Source organism: Brachycentrus maculatus, unplaced genomic scaffold (genome assembly GCF_059751285.1).
Source record: "Brachycentrus maculatus isolate JH-2025_06_01 unplaced genomic scaffold, ASM5975128v1 h1tg000527l, whole genome shotgun sequence".
In the NCBI taxonomy this organism is placed as follows: Eukaryota; Metazoa; Arthropoda; class Insecta; order Trichoptera; family Brachycentridae; genus Brachycentrus; species Brachycentrus maculatus.
The window spans coordinates 538,581-557,328 of NW_028281273.1; the positions used below are offsets into that span (position 1 = coordinate 538,581).

At 32.2% G+C, this 18,748-nt stretch overlaps 1 protein-coding gene across 2 annotated transcripts in view; it reads right to left on the reverse strand.

Annotated features, from left to right (window-relative positions):
• Nucleotides 1-18,748, reverse strand: part of LOC148301711 (uncharacterized) — a 352,511-nt gene that overhangs the window by 234,378 nt on the left and 99,385 nt on the right. The window contains exon 1 of one of the 2 annotated variants that reach the window (XM_088272797.1): nt 9,519-10,116. The exons of the other annotated variant lie outside the window; for it this stretch is intronic. The gene's annotated coding sequence lies outside the window, so the exon portion shown is untranslated. Of the gene's footprint in view, nt 1-9,518; nt 10,117-18,748 lie in introns of those variants that run through there. 2 annotated transcript variants of the gene reach the window in all.

Consider the following 18,748-nt stretch of genomic DNA (forward strand, 5'->3'; position numbering starts at 1 on the left):
ATAAAAATAATTTATATACATATATTCAAAACATGACATACCGTACTTAAATCAATAAACATTTTGTTTATTGATTTACGTACGGGCATAATATTATTTTATCAGCGTTTTAATTTTAGTGAGAGGTACTTGACCGAAAGTGGTCTGTAAACGAGTCACATCTTGCAGCAATATCAACAGCAATCCAGCAAAGTTTTCGGCATAAGCAATGAGTGGATCTATCATTGCCGACAATTAGTTGCTGCTTTATTTATTATCATTCTGATGGCTATCAATGTTCGACGTACTAAGATGTGTCAACTAACTAACTAACTGACTAACAAACCATCACGCCCCTTCGCCGGAGGAGTAGGAAGAGAGAATTGAACGCCACACCAATATGTATTTGAAAACAATCTTCGACTCTTCCACATTCAAGCGTCTCCTCATGCATACCCGCTTATTATTCCGACTCCTGGCTTGATCACATTCAAGTACACATCTGAAATACTTGATCATGCCTTTTCCCCAGTCTTCTTCTGAGATGATTTCTTAGAATAAAATCTAATGCAAAAAATAAGAATATCTAGTTTACATTGGAGTCCTGGTACCAGCCCTTATATATGGAAGTGAAACATAGAGCAAAAAAAGGATGAAAGAAGACTGAATGCAGTTGAAGTGCGTTCTCTTATTCGAATGTGCGGCAAAACGATAGTATAATAGACGATCGAATAGTGAAATAAGAAAATAATGTAAGGCTGGAGATGTGACGTTCTTTTATCTCTGCCTACCCTTTCGGCGAAGTCGCGTGATGGTTATTTAGTAGCGAATATTGTTGTTTTCCTGGTTATAGTTTTATTCCAAAATACTTACTCCTTCAAGAAAAAAGTATATCACAAAGAAGCGTCTTTGAGGTAGTATTTTACAAAAATGGCGTTATATAAGTTATACAATTATATTATTATTACAAGTTGATCTTTGTGCCATTAAATTAGATTAATCTTTATTCTTTCATTCAAACCCTTATCCGCACCCCAATGGTGCATAGGGCACTGCATCATATAAACGCAGTGTTATCTTGATCGTTCACACATGAAGGAAAGGTAATCAGCCCTCCGCTTCCGGTACCAGTCCAAGGTTATATTGAATAAATATAAAAGCGAAAAAATCACTTATATTTATTTGACCCCCCCTGGGAATCGAACCCGGGACCTCCAGTACGGTAGCCGAGCGTGCTGACCATTACGCTACGGAGGCGGAGGATAATCTTTTATACACGAATAAAATTATTTCAAATAAAATTGTAATTTTCCATTTTGGTTTATTCATACAAAAACATTTCATAAAAAAACCCACATAAATTAACGCTCCAAGATGTTAATTGACTTCAAGTGATTTTCGGATCGCGTTTCACGCAAATTTTATCTTGTTAAAATCGATCCGCCGATGTGTACACATTTATGCAAATACCATCACCTTTTAGGTCGTGGCATATGGCTCCAATTAAGAACTACACTCCAACAAACACGGAATTATTCATATTACAAGTGGATAATTTTAAATGATCGCCGACTCGATATTAGTATCTATTATAGAACGAACATAGATTTTTTATCCAACAGCAAGACTGAATTAAAGTATTTTTTGTTAATATACCCTCGCTTGGACTTTTAACATCTATCCGCACCAAATGATGCGTTGGGCACTTGCTGGTTAATTAGATACAGTTTATTTGATAAAAAAAGTAGCTCAAGGTGAAGAACATCACTGATGAGTATAGACAATATATTGAAAGGACCTTACTCCAAACTTAGTTGTGTTTATCGGCTCCACGTGGATTTTGTTATGGCCTCGTGTATTACAATCATGAATTCCTATGAATTTCTATTTTCATTTATTGATTCGGCAGTCACTTTGTGGTAAAATCTATCCATTTTTAATTAAAGTTTTACTAAAAATAGTGGTATTTACTAAGTTAAACTTTTTTAACCCTTATCCGCACCTCAGTGGTGCATAGGGCACTGAATTATACAAACACAGTGTTATCTTCATCGTGAACACACGAAGGAAAGGTGATCGGCCCTCCCCTTCAGGTACCATTCCTGGGTAATGTTGAATAAATATTAGAAGGAAAAAATCACTTAAATTTATTTGACCCCCCCTGGGAATCGAACCCAGGACCTCCAGAACGGTAGCCGAGCGTGCTGACCATTTACACTACGGAGGCGGACAAAGGAATTGGATTTTGTTATGGCCTCGTGTATCACAATCATGAATTTCTATTTTCATTCATTGATTCGGCAGTCACTTTGTGGTAAAATCTATCCATTTTTAATTAAAGTTTTGCTTAAAATAGTGGTATTTACTTTATTTAGTTAACGACCTTTTTCTGGTTATAAATTCGGTTTTCGTCAATAATAATAATCGATATTTGAGTCGGATCATTGAGTGATATCATGTCTAAAACCGATCACGTATATACGATTCGATCATTTTTATATGACCCGCAACGTGACAACCTTCAATTGTTTCTTTCTAGAATGATTCGCAAATAATAAGTTGACGGAATGTTTTAACGATTCATAATATTACTGTCCTCATTGTCTGACGTCGCGCGTCGCTCACCCACTCTCCGCGGAGATCAATGGGGCCGAACAAACTTCAAACAAGAAACAATTAAGCAACAAGCACATCACAACTCGTAGGCAATAGTCAGTAAAACAATAGTCCAATTAATATTTCAAACCCTTACAATTCCTAGCAAAATAAAACAACCTTTCTCAGCGCCTCACTTTCCTTAGAGCCTTATTAATTTGTATGATTTCTCATTACACAGTGAGGCGTCCTGTCCAACATCTTGGCCATGCTCCAGCCCAAGAAGACCGAGAAGAAAGCGCAACAATACGGCGGCTCCACTGTCCTACCTTCAGACTCAGCCGATTGACGACGTTTTTCATTAATATATTTTTTAAATTTTCTCTCATCATTTTCATATCATAATCGATACCTGTATAAGCGCCCTTGAGTTAGTTTTTTACGAAAATGGCGCTATTTAAATAATCCAAGATTATTATTATTATTATTTGTCGTGGAATTCTTGCTTGACAATCGTTTTATTTTTCATTGAAGTCGCGTGGTTCATTGAAATGTGTATTTGTGGAGGTTCTCACCAAAAAGTCACCTTTCCAATATTGCATAAAAAATGTTTTAAATGCAAATCTGTTCAGTTTACTGTATTCTGTCGAAATCTTAATTAAAATTGCGACAAAACGTGACCAATCTTGTGTTAAACCAATATGATTAAATCATAAAATTAAACTAACCAATTAAATCATTAAATCGCACCAAAAGGTAACAATTTTACTTTTTTAATTTTTGATTACTTAAAATTATTTATAATGGAAATGTAACGTTATGGTAAGGACCTCCATATTTGATATATTTGTATATCTCTGTCTCGCTCAGATTGTATTATAAAAATACGCGAAAGACAGGAAGGAGTGTACAAAAAAATTAATGGCCCCAGAATTAAGTTTAAAGATTAAGCCAATAGAATATGGAGTGAAATCGCGGTTAATGGATTATTCATTCAAACTTTCATATAAAAGAAGAAAAAACTAAAAGATAAAATTTTTAATCGATATCGAATTAAAAATTGTGTAAATTTAACTGACGTGGTTAGTCAGATGAACATCATAGATTCCTTCCGCTATAACAAACAGAAAATAAAAATATTATACGTACTTCAACCCGAATATTAGAGACTTTAGTGTCAATAAAGAGTCAGTTACCCAGGCCTACGATAGCAACATTTATAAGCCGGTTCCACGAAGCTCAAAAGCTGATAAATCTGAGGCACACTTAAAAAAGACCCGACGTTTTGTTCAGAGGTATAAGAAAATTTTAAAAATTCGGGTAGGATTTTGACAATGTGCCCTTGGAATGGTTTCGTCACGGAGTCCATTGTATCCCGAGTGTCGGTGTAGGTATGTACTTTGTGTGTTCTCTCCACTGCCAGAGGTTCTCCCGAACACACATTACAGAAAATTCCTTTGACCGCCGAGTGAAGCCATAAAGCTTCGAACTAAACATAGCTTTTATGTCTGCTATCTCGCGCCCTCTCGCTCGCTCTCGCGTGCCGCCGCCCTAGGGACCATCCCCTGTCCCTGTCTCGTCCCTATTCCGACAGTAAAGAGTCTGAGCACGTTTTATTGATATGAGGCAGAAAATATGGCGTTTCTTTGAATGTAGCTTAACTCGGAATCTTTCGTTCGACGCCAAAATCTACTTCGGCTCATATCCACGCTAATGTTCGCACACATGTTTAGCCGTGTGAACTAGCGAAGCCTCCTTCCTATTATGCCGTAACAAAGACCATAAACATAGCCGTAGCGACATTAAGAAATAATGTTAATTTATTTATAGAAGCGGTTAGCGCGCTAGGCTACCATGCTGGAGGTCCCGGGTTCGATTCCCAAGAGGGTCAAAATAAATATTAGTGATTTTTCAGTCTAATATTTATTTAAAATGACCCTGGACTGGTACCTGAAGCGGAAGGCCGATCACCTTTCCTTCGTGTATTTAACGATCAAAATGACACTGCTTCTATACGATGCAGTGCCCTATGCACCATTGGGGTGCGGATAAGGGTTAGAAGAATATTTATAGATTCGTTCGAATAGATAATAAATAAATAAAATAGAACTTAGTAGACTCAAAAAATCAGTATTTGATTGAACATTTAATACATAAAATAATGTTTATGCTAGCTTTTATCCCCATAATTAGTCCGGTATTTATGCAGGTAAGTAATACGAGTTGACAATGATATTCAATTTCGCCTAAGTTATTATTTATTGACTCGACAAAAGCCATAGAATTGAATAAATAAATAAAATAAAAAGTAAGAAAAAAACCCGTTTCCAAACCGGTCCTCGTTCGGTGTGAAAACATTATTTCACTTTAATCGCTTTAGCTAAAATATACAAATAATTCTCATTTGACCATTTAAAATTAAGAAGATAATGTAATTAAAATGTTTTATGACAGATCGTAAAATTAAATTTAAAGCGAGACACGGTAAAATTGGCTGTTTGATTGTAGATAATTTTATAGCTTTCTTCTTGGCGTGATAACGCAGAAAAATAATTTTATGACAGGAGAGATTTTATTGCGAGTTAATGAAACATTCATATAACAATATTATTATGGCGTAAAACACTACAGAGAGCTTCATATTATATTCTCTGGGTATTTATTCATCACATTAATAAAATTATTTACATCCGTTGTGAGTATAAAGATAATTACGTGATAAATATAATATCATTCGTAATAGTTTTTACCAAATCATTTTTAATATTATGTAGAAGCAACTACTCAACTTGCACACGAATTCCTGGTTTGATAACATATGATAATTATTATTATTATTATAATTTTTTATTTTTACCCTTATCCGCACCCCAATGGTGCATAGGGCACTGTGTCATATAAACGCAGTGTTATCTGGATCGTTTACACATGAAGGACAGGTGATCAGCCATCCGCTTCAGGTACCAGTCCATGGTTATATTGAATAAATATTACAGTGAAAAAATCACTTATATTCATTTTACCCCCCTTGGGAATCGAACCCGGGACCTCCAGAACGGTAGCCGAGCGTGCTGACCATTACACTACGGAGGCGGACAAAATTAATTAATTATAATAAATAACAAAATTAAATTATTTTTACTATGTGAAATTATGAGAGTAAAAAAAGTACGTCATACATTTAAAATAAATCGTTTTAAGATACACTTTATACTAAATATTAAAATCAGACACTGATGGTTAGAGTCTACTAAAATGTATTTTATTGTTAAAAACGCATAAAAATAAAAATTGCGACAGTTGTCATCTTGCTATGGGATTTTCAAACTAATGTAATCAGCTTGAAAATTGAAATTTGAAAACAAGACGAAACAATTGTCGCAAATTCTATTTTTATGTGTTTTTCACAATAAAATACAATTTAGTAGACTCTAAAAATCAGTGATTGATTTTAACATTTAATATATAAATTAAAATGGAGTTATACACATTCAAGACCAGAGATTTTTTTACACAAAAATGGTCCCGGAACTCTCATCATGTTGAGCTGTTTTCTAAAAAAATATAATTCAATATCATTTAAAAATTCATTGCAATTCCATATTTTATCATTTCGACGAATTATATAAATAAAGATTGTAATTATGTACGTAAGCGCAAACAGTGTTTCGTCTAATTGATTTTGAAAATTTTAAAAATATATATCAGTGAAAAAAGATGCCGGAACGCCGTTCTACCGCGTTACATAAAAGCCCCGATTAAGACTATTCGGTTGCGTCAAGTCAATTCAGATACCGAATCGACAGCTACAGTATCTCTGTAAATAGCACATCTGCTCGTTTGTTGGCCGATACAATAATACTAAAGATCGGCGGTGAGTTCGGGTAATAATATAAAAGCACGCACCGCGTTCCCCCAATTTGGTGAAGAGAACTCGGGTCGAGCACCAGCTGCAGGCTCGTTACTCCACCGAGGTAAAATTAACGTAATGCGAGTTTATACTGTTATTTCTATAAACAATCAACATGCTCGGTAACTTCACTCAAACGTAATGATTCGGTTTTTTTTTGTTACCGAGAGAAACGCCAGTGTTTTGCAATGAAGACTCACTTTGTGGTTTACCATTTGAACGTCTCATTACATCAGCGTTCGTTAAAACATTTTTTTGTGTGTTTTACAGTGGTTTTAATCAACGTTTATTGATAGAGAACCGAGCAATAAAATGCGATTGTGGTATCAGATATGATTAGAAAAGATATATGAAAAACATATTATTCTAACATACTATGTACTGAATAATCATAAAATATGCGATACAGCAGAGAAAGTTGATAAATAGTGTAATAAAATAAAAATAAAACATAAAAATACATTTTTATAAAAAAGCATTAAAAACTGTATTTATTGATTTGGCGTTTAATTAGTAGAACTCTATGATTTATATTTTAGATATTAAAATCAAACAGTGATTTTTAGGGTATAAGTTGTTCATTTTTTATTTTAAAAACATAAAAATTAAATTCGTAGCAATTGTTTCGCCTTCTTAGGGCACATTATCAAAGTACTAGTTTTACATTAACAAACTAGTAGTTTGATAATTCCCTAATAAGGCGAAGCAATTGTCACGAATTTTATTTTTATGATTTTTCAAAAATAAAATATACAACTAAGCAGACCCTAAAAACGAGTGATTGGTTTTAATATTTAAAATAAAAATCTGAAACAGATATTTAAAAAAGTATGAAATTGATCCAAAAAAACATTTACGGGTTCGATATGCCTTCTCCACGAAATGGAAAACCTTTTGTGTACCTAGGTCGTGTTATATGACTTTCGGCCATGAAAATAAAATACCGGTTGGAAAGAAATGGACCGTGTTGGTTGGTATATCAATGTATCAGCCATCTTTGCCCTGAATAAATTTACGGGCACACTTAAAAACGTAATAAAAAAGTACGAAAGTTCTAGCATAACGACAGTAAACTTTTAACGACTCGTAGGCACCGTTGATAACAGCGGAGGTTTATAATTACTTGGCTATAAATTCCATAGCTACATGGAAATATATTATACTCAAATATATTTATTATTAAAAATTCTTTATATTTATATTTTGTTGGGTAGAGTTAACCTAGGTAATAAATAAAAACAATCAAATGATGATACGAGGATAATCCAGTTCCAGAAACGAGATTCTGGAGTCCGGGTATCACCCGAGTATTAGGAGAACAGAAAATGAGAAGAGTAATATAATATGAACACCTCGTCTACAGCTATTAAACGAACAGGTATTATGATAATGGTACATAAGCACGCTCTATTCGAGCAGTTACGTGTGTGCGCAATGTGCCGAGAGGCTTTGAAGTTAATTATTCATACACGTAGCGTGTTAATTCTGCCTTTGTGTGAACATAAAAAGGTTGCGTAATGTTCGGGTGAACTTTTGTATTAAAATACCTCCTTGATAAGCATGCGATCCTGTCGTTCTATATCTTTTCGTACCCCATTCCGGTAGCCATTAGGAAGACATAATCTAATTTAAATAAACACTCCTATTCAACGGTAAATAACCAAGTCAGTTAAATAAAATACAATTACGTATAATTATATTTATATTAACATACATAATCTTTTAAGATACGCGTAAATCGTATGATTAAATCATAAAGCCTTGTTTATAAGAATATAAGATCAGTTCAAATTAGCCTAAATACAACGGGACTTTTAATTTTAGGGGTATAACTAATGTAGGTGTAATTAAGAGATCATAAAATAGTGAAATACATTTTTTGAAAACCCAGAATAAAAATTAATTTCTGCGATGTTTATCTGGGATTTGAAATGACTTAAATCTTCGCTGTTCAGTGGCGTGCGAATTTTTAGTGGCGTTTTTTTTTGGCTGTCAAACAAGCCATTCAAATATGTTAATACGTTTTTTCGTGAAGTCAAACTACAGTTTACAGTTAGTATTATACGAGTATACTACATACTGTCTTCTACCACACGTAACATAATACGGATTACATAAAAAACAACTACTATTACTAATGTTGCGCCTCTACATGCAGGGGTAGGCATATACAATAGAAAGCCACACTCTTCATGACATACACTCCTAGCCTCTTCTTCATCCATACATCTAGACATACACGCCCTACGATTACGTAGACTTTTGACGCAACCAGATTTCAGGTTCTGATTGAGTCAGTCGTGCCAAGTTATGATTGGCCGTGCTCGTTTTATTCTTCCATTCGCATTTACATAATATACCTATCCTGTTAGTTATTCTCTTGTTTTCCATTCCCTCCACATGTCCAAACAAACTTTACAAAAAAAACTTTTTAAATCTATCCCTAACTAAGCATACATTATTTTCTGCCACTAATAATCAACTTTTTTCATATAATTAAAGTGCCATAGACTACACAAAATCAATTATGACAAAACAATATTTTACGTTAAAATTTTGCATTTGAAGTGTCTATTGCACACGTATAAATAAAATAGCGATTAAAAAAGGTGTTTGAATTAAATATACACAAAAAATAGAAGTCAATATATATATACTAACTATAACACAGTTTGCTAATGCATTATAATGTATGTTCACTACTGAAGAATTTTATATCTTCCTACATATGTTTAGAATATTATTATTATAATAAGTAAATATAATAATGCAATCTGGCACGCCACTGGGGCGATCTTACAAATGTTGATAAGAGATAGTTTAGAGAAAAGCGAAATGATAATCCAATGAGACAGAAAATAGTATCGTTTCATCAGCTGTAGTAATCAATTAGTTAACTAAATTCTAAAAGCCATTGAAAGATGATTAATTAAATAAGAATGTATTTTTTTAAAACAACAACAATGATAGTATTCTCAGAGAAAAAAATAGAAAGATTAGATGGTACTGGTCCAGAATAGAGTTAGGGTTATACCTTTTATAACTAGAAGTATCAGGGTTGCAGCTGGGTGAAGAAGTAAAACGATTCCAGAGCACGTGCACTGAAATCCTTACGAGTTAGGGATCCGCTTGGCACAAACACAAGGACGCAAGGGCGCCACAACTACACCAACACTTTTCGTACTTCGAAGATAACGAAACACACAAAAGAAGAGAAACATCCGCTACCCGGGGGCGCAGGACGCTTCCGAGGATCTCGATAAACACAATAATAACACAGAATCAAATCAAACACACACCACCACAAACAATCGAATTAGTCGTGCACTCAGTTATCAGCACTCGTCACTCGTATATCAAACTAGAATAACTAATCAAACGACACTAAAGTACTTTATAAACAAGCACACGCAAGATGAGTTAGTACGCCTTCGGAATAATTCAGCTCGTTCTCGTGTGTTGGTATTTAGTATATCGCACTCACAGAGAAATAAAACACGGGTATGTATTTCTACCGCGGCACACACACATGGCGTCACATCCGTGTATGATGTTATGCTCTCCCGTTCCGGCGTAAGCTCGCGACACCGCGTGCTTGCTAGGCGAGCGAGCGAGCAACACTGAGGTTGGCGGGCTGCGAACAAATAGCGTGCCACGCGGAGCGGCCATCGCGATAGACGCGGCAACGGCGCCAACTGCTACGGGACCCATGCGACGCCAACCGCTCGACCTAATATAAACTCTAATATCATCACACGCAAGGGATATATTAGCGGATCGTTGCTAACGCTTTTATATAGTCTTGAACCCATTCCAGAGGCGGCGTTATTTATTACGATCTATCCCATTTGAATGTGTACAATAATCTTTCATGTAAAAGCGACAAACTTTTGGGGAAAATATTTTCTTTAGTGTCAAAGTCTGAATTACAAAGAAGAAAGCGATTAGCGAATTCTTTTTTTTTAATGAGAGAAATGTAACGTTAAGGATTAAGCAAATTCCTATACAATAATTCAATTTTTATGGTTTTAATTTTTTTATCGCGTGTTGAGTGCTTAGATTAATTTATAATTTGACATAAACTAAGACATTATAAAAATAAATTATAACTGGAAACAGATGTAAATTCAAAATAATATGGTGAGTGGAAAGTATGTTATTAAAATGATAATTTTATGCGTAAATAATATGACACGCCATTAAATACGGAATCTGTAAAACATCAGTCGTCTTTCTTTAACGATTTCCAAATAAATCGTTTGGATATAATTATAATAAAAAAGAATAACAGGAAGAGATGACAAAATAAATATTTAAAAAATATATATATTTATTGGATAAATAATAAATATCTAGTTTAAGGGAATATCTTTTTTTATAAAATATTTGTAGAACTCCATTTAAATTTATGTATTAAATGTTAAATCAAACGCTGATTTTTTGAGTCTACTAAGTTGTATTTTATTGTTAAAAAACATATTGAAAAATCAATTTTGTGAGATTTATTTCGCCTAGTTATGGCATTATCAAACGAATGCGAAGAAAATGCCATAACTAGGCGAAACAATTGTCACAATTTTTTTTAACAACAAAATACAACTTAGTAGACTAAAAAAAAAACAGTGTTTGCTTTTAACAATTAATACATAAATGAATATCTTATGGGTATAATATTATCACAGATAAAGTATTACTAAAAAATACGAATGAAATTTCCATTGAATATACATATGAGTATATACAACATTCCTAAATTAGAGCAATGTGGGTAGAATGTTAAATAATACATAGTGTATAAAGCGATTACTTTAACCACCCAATCGCAGGCTACAAGTCTTATAACTACTCATACTTTCATATTCCCCATCTCAACATCTCAACTTCTACTCGTATTATTCCTACCTGCAGATAAGCCCCTGAAATAGCGGGTTATTTAAATTAAATAAAAATATCAATCGTGAAAAATGTTTTTTTTTAAATAGTGTCTAATTAATTCTTTTTGATATATAATATAACATGGATATAATGTACAAGAGATAAAATGGTTAATACAAAAAAATTGAATTCTATCTTCAAGTGATCATTTTTTCGTTTTATTTACTGCTACCATATTTCATTAAAAATTTCAATTGAAAATGCAGCTTTTTATTTATGTTGAGTTAAATTATGATATCGATGTTTTTTTGATAAAATTAATCAGTGCGGTATAAAAAATACAGCCTTTAAATATCACGTTCTCCGAATATTATTTTAGTTATTATTTCACATTTTGCCAATTATTAAAACACATACAGTGCTTGGTTTTCTTGATTTTAATTTTATTACTGTCAATTTTAATATCTTAATTACAGAACCTTTATATTATTTATTGATTGGGCGTTTAATTTGTAGAACTGCATTTTAATTAATGTATTAATTTGAAATCAAACACAGATTTTTTGAGTCTACTAAGTTGTATTTTATTAACAAAAACACATAAAAAAATTATATTGTGACAATTGTTTCGCCTTGTTAGGGCAATCTGTGTTTGATTTAAAATTAATACATAAAAAAATACCTTTATATAACTAACCTGGACCTAAATAAAAACTCTTATTTATTTCAATGAAAAACTTATATCTTCACTACAAAAACGATGTTTTAAGCAAAAAGAAATAATTACTTTTAATGTTACATGGGTTTAAAAACACAAGGTCCCGATTTATCGTATATTGGGCCTTAAATATCTGTGAATGCAAATAAAGACTTATAAACCAAATACATTTTTTCAAATATAATTTGATTAGAGTATTTATCTAGATTGGTCAAATAAAACACAGATAAAAGTTGTTGTGATATCTACTAGTTGTGAAATGCAAAGATGAAAAAATCGTTATTGGTTCAGATTTCAGAAATGAGGATATCACCCCTGCTTCATACGAGCATCTACAATCTTCTAGCATAAACTAAGGGAGGGTTGGGGAGATTGAAAATAAAGAATAGGAAGGAAAGAAAAGGATACCCGTTGTTTAGCGATTGATTAGAGACAGAAGGTTAAACAATAGAAAAAGGAAAAATATGGGTAAAGGCATTTGTAGCGAAAGTAATGTAAGAATAACACAATGTATTCATATTTAATATATACATGTAATATATGTTATATATTAATATATAATATATATAATTGTATAATATTTATAATATTGTCAGCCTCCTTAGTGTAATGGTTAGCACGTTCGGCAACCGTTCTGGAGGTCCCGGGTTCGATTCCCAGGGGGGGGTAAAATGAATATAAGTGATTTTTTCACTCTAATACTTATTCAATATTACCCTGAACTGGTACCTGAAGCGGAGGGCTGATCACCTTTCCTTCGTGTGTTAACGATCAGGATAACACTGTATAATGCAGTGCCCTATGCACCATTGGGGTGCGGATAAGGGTTTGAATTGAATTGAATTGAAATAAAAAATATAATATATATAAATGAATATTATTTATACATGATACATGTATGATAATAAAATACAAATGGTACCAAATGGCTATTTGTCATCTCCTGTGAAAACGTTGGTTGATTTTTAAAGTGTTAGACATATTCGCAGTCGATATACCATATAAAAAAAACCTTTTTTTTTTTTTTTTGAAGATACAAACATTAATATATAGATGATATACTTATGCAGGTAAAATTTAAAAGAAAACACTTATTTTAGCTCAAGTGGTAAAAAAACAGGTGTTTTTTTTAAATTTCATCATGACTTATCACAAATATAATAGCGAGACAATAAATACAATACTTATGTAGATAGATACAAAATACATTTTCGGTGAATATTTTATTAATTGAACGTACTAATTGTTATCACAATTTGACATAATAGTGGTGTATAATTAGTTGGGTGGATAAATAAATAAAGTGTGCTCTATTTTGATGACCGTAATATTCGAGTGAAAGAGAAAATAATGAATTCATATTAATTTTGCTTTTGCGCGTGATTGAAAATTGATTTGCAATTTACATACAATAACAGACACCGTAAACAATGCCGATTATTACCTAATGCCATTTTATGAAATAAGATGAAAACTAACAAAATGGATAGTAAACTAAGCATCGTAGAATGCATTTTTCATATTATTTTTGACATCTCAACATTGATGAAGAAGAATATGGAAGTCTGGGAATTTACGGGACTTATGACCGTCATAGGCTGGTTTAAGAGATCACTTTACTCACTTGTAAAATTCACAAATTCCACCTATGATTGACAACCACACTACTCGAATACTTGGAACTTCTATATAAGTATGTATACTGTTCAAATTCGATAGTGCTTGAATTACTAGAATTTTACTAAAGACATCTATGATGATATAAAAGAAGATTTTTGCTATGCAGAAACTCTTTCAATTGCATGTGAGGTCCGAACCCTGGATTATAATCACATACATGAGAAACGCTAGAAAATATCCTATTCATTTTATAATTTTAGCTCACAATTTGACCAGTTTATTTATTCACAACATTTTGAGTGTGTCCAAGTACTTGTTCATAAATCTGGTTTATCTCTAATTATAGGAGTTATTTTTATATTATTTTTTGACATCTCAACATAGATGAAGATCTATGTAGAGATGTCAAAAAATAATATAAAAAATAACTCCTTTAATTGGAGATAATCCAGATTTGTGAATACGTATTTGGGACCTCGAGTGTAAGACCCTCTCCCTTTTTTGGAGTGGAACAGCGAATCTAAAATTTTTAATTCGCCATATATATAAATGTATAGAAATTGTAGTAAATTGCATTTAAAAAAAGGATTTGAACACACCAAAAATGTTTTATTTATTGTTTCGGCATTAACTTTGTGGTAAGACATGTTACAATGATTAAAGAAAACACTTCGTTTTTTACCACTTCAGTTTTATTATAGACTACATGTTTCAGAAGTTAAACTTCCATCATTCAGGTCTGTATAGTAACTAAAATATAAAATATAAAAAAATTGTTCTATTTATTTTCCCTTTTCCCCTCTCATTATTTATAGAACAATTTTATTTTTTTTTTTATTTATTTTAAACTTCATGTACAGAAAATAAAAAGTACATTGGCGGGCTTATTGCTAAAAAGCAATATCTTCCAACCGACCAAAGACGGACTAGTGATATTGATCAAAACGTTTGATACCATATATAGCCGTTTGCAATCAGTGGGCAGATAGTACTTGAACATTTAAAAAAACATAAATTACAAATTGACATTTAAAAGGAAACATAAATTAACAAAAGACGATAATGAGGAGGGCAAAGGAAGAAGGGAGAATAGGGAAGGAGGTAGAGGGAGGAGGTTTGATCGACAGTTAGGATTCTAATGACAGATAGTAATGTCTCAGACGTTTTTAAAAGTTAATACATATTATTGTCTGATGTAATAGATTTTATCAAAAAACTAAAAAACAATTAATTAACAATTAGACAAAAAAGTATTCTAGGATTCTAAAGATAAATAGGTAGAATTCGGTAGCAAGTTTAAGAAAGAGAGGAGGGGTCAGGGGAGGAGGAGATGGACAGTTAGGGTTCTAAGGTAAGATAATGATGTTTCAGGCGTTTTTTGAAGATTAAGATAGAAGGTGCATTTTTTACATGTAGAGGTAGTTCATTCCAGAGTCTAGCCGCTTGGACAGTAAAGGAATTACTGAGGAATGCTGTGTTGTGGCAAGGAATGGAGAGTGTTCTCTCTTGGGAAGAGCGAAGCGATAGACCATGATCAGAAAGGTAAACGAAGTTTTCTACAAGATAAATTGGTGCACTGGGGTCGTGAATTTTATATTTTATATTTTAGTTATTATACAGACCTGAATGATGGAAGTTTAACTTCTGAAACATGTAGTCTATAATAACTCTCAAGTGGTAAAAAACGAAGTGTTTTCTTTAATCATTACACCAAAAATGTTTAATAGTATTTTATTTTGATTTTATTAAATAAAGGTTTTTTTTTCTAAAACTCACTGGGAACAAAGAATTACTTTACAATTTGTCAAGATGTCACCCTAGAATACCAGGCGACAATGAACGCTCAGCGGTGAGCGAACGCTCGCTTCGTTGAACGTTTTGTGCCGGAGTACCCGTGAAGAGTGGAGAGGAGGTTATGATTCGTATTCCATTGGCGATCAGGGAAGCGTAATCCACCGGGTATTGCCAACGTAACGTACCTTACTCTCCAGCATTTCTACTACAAGTGCTTGGGGCTGTAATAAAATCGTGATAGGGAAAGAGACTTGATCCGAAAACAATTAACCATTACAATCGATTCACCCAGTCCTTAGGGAAACGTAATTCGAGGAGGTGAAATTCGGTTGATTTGTTACGTATATATTATATCTTTGTGATTGATATTTCGGAATAAAAAAATTAAATTCGTATAAGGTCGCGTGTTTTGGTACATATCGCTCACTCCTTTCAAGAACGTCATAAATAAAAAATGTAAATTTTCAGTTATGTTTTCGGAATGCCCAGAAAATGTACTATATCCCAGCATAAGCGGCATATTTTTAACTTAATATTTACCCGCTACAGGGCAGAAAATGTTGTTTTTGCATTTTGAATAAAAGGTACTGTTTAATTATTTTTTTAAATATACTATATATTTTTCAAATGGAGAAAAAACATTCAGGTTTTACCTAAAAAGATCTGTTGCACAGTAAAAAGTTTAATAAGTGGCTTGGAACTTATTTTTAATACATTGTATTATATTTTTAAGCTTTAAAAACGTTCTCCTGAAAAATCAAGTTTTTTGATTTATGACGTTCTTGAAAGGAGTGAGCGATTTATGTATATTACCCTTATTACACTATGTCGTGAGAGTAGATTTTTGAATATTGATTTGTTGAGACAATAATGTGAATATGTAATGTCAAAAATCATACGTGTTTTGAAAGAAAAAAAGAATCCACATAAAATAACATGAAATTTTAACTAACTAATAACTCGTCACCCCCTTTCCCGCATAGGCAGAGAGAATAGAACCCCACACCACTCTATCAAAGATTTTTAGAGTTTTCTAAATTGTATATCATTGTTAAAAACACATAATTATAAAATTTGTCAACATTTGTCTAAAGCCATAAAACCAATAATTGTCTCACAATGCCATGTCAACCTTTCCCAGAAAATGCATATAAGTATACGAACCTACAGGCCCCCGTAGATATCTATTGTTTTCTCACGTAAATTATTACTGCACATGTTAAAACTAATACTCAAGTACATATATAGAATTGTATAGCTATGTAAGATACATCTGCCCATGTACTATTCACATAGGTTTGAAAATGCCATAACATAGCGAATCAATTGTTTTTGAAATGTGTTTTTAACAATAAAATACAATTTAGCAGACTCAGACTAAAAAATACATATTGATTGTTAAAATCAGTGTTTGATTTTAACATTTAATATATAAATTAAAATGGACTTCAACAAATTATACGGCAAATCTATAAATACAATAATATAGTATACATAATGAGTACATTTCTCCACTAGGGCATCGATGTGTACGATAAACGAGTAGATAAATATTAAAACAATTCTTAAATAATTGAAGTAAGTATTATAATATAAAAACACAATTGCAATCGGCTTTTAATGTAATAATACCTGTAATTGATTATTCGCGACCGCGCGGCTTTTGATTGTTCAATGTTCAGTCCGCTTAATCTTATAATCACGATCATTCTGTTACAAACAATGAACTCAAAGTTTAGTACCTACGTACTCAAAAAAAGTGACTACGTCTTCCGGTACCGATAAATATTACTTGGTATTATAAGAATAACTGTTGTACGATTAGATTAGTGTGAAAAAAGTTGTTAATTTATTTAAATTGCATAGTGAATATTATTTCGAAACAAGTAACGCTAGTTTATTGCTCTGTGAATGCAATATCAAAACAAATCCACAATTGTTTTATTTATCGTTTCGGCATTTACTTTGTGGTAAGACATGATGAAATTATTCAAGAAAACACTTGTTTTTTTACCATTTGAGTTTATTTACAACATTTTGAGTGTGTCCAAATACTTGTTCACAAATCTGGATCGTCTTCAATTATAGGAGATATTTTTCATATTATTTTTTGACATCTCATCAAAGATGAAGAAAAATATAAAATATAACAGTACACATACTAATGCAAGAGTACACATACTAATATTAGAGTTTTTGCTCAATAAAAACCTCTAGCGAAGTTCTAGTGATTCAAGAACATGGTTTCTAAATTGGTTTATATATATATATATAGAACTTCCAAGAATTTGAGTATTGCGGTTTTCAATAATGGGTAGAATTGGTGAATGTTACACGTGTGTAAAGTGATCACTTAAACTAGCCTATGACGGTCATCAGCCCCGTAAATGCCCAGGCTTCCATATTCTTCTTCATCTTTGATGAGATGTCTAAAAATAATTTTAGTTTATTTTATGGCGACTAGCTTCGGAAGTAAGGCTTCCAACTTTAATTATTTTTTATCATTTGTTTTAGTTTACATTTAGACCTGAAGATGGAAGATTAGCTTCCGAAACTAGTCGTCATAAAATAAACTTAAGTGGTAAAAAAAAGTGTTTTCTTTAATAAATCCACAATTCGAGTAAGATATACTTCAATAATGCGATAATTTTTTTTTTTTAATTTGAAGTGAAATTATTATGGATGAGAAGCCAAACCCTCAATAAAGGTCACATAAAAATTGCTCGCTATGGAAATATGGCTCTATGCGTACAATAGTGGAAGAAGATTCAACGTTCTGAGTTCCAGTAGAGGGTTAAATTTTAGTAATTGTAAATGCGCAATAAAATTAATAATACATATAAAAACCGATATAATCGATAAATAAACCGATAATATATATGCCCGCCGACAACTTCCAATTATTTGAAATACTTTATTATGCCAAGTTCACCTCGGTCTTCCTCTATTTCGAATACCAACAACATTCGCATCATAATTTTCATATATCACTTCCAAAGAATTATTTTCCTCTTTATAACACTTTTAGTATGAGATATTTTGTATGTAGAAATGTCTAGTTAACCAAAAGAATACTTATATTTTTGTAACAATATTAATAATATGGTTAGAGAAATTGTACATTAACATGCCTGATAAAATTCGTTTGATTATATTTATATATGAAATTCATAGAAATTTATAAATAATTATTATCATTTACCTTGAAAACTGAATTTGACTTTGTAATTACCACCAGATTATGAAAACATCCAGTT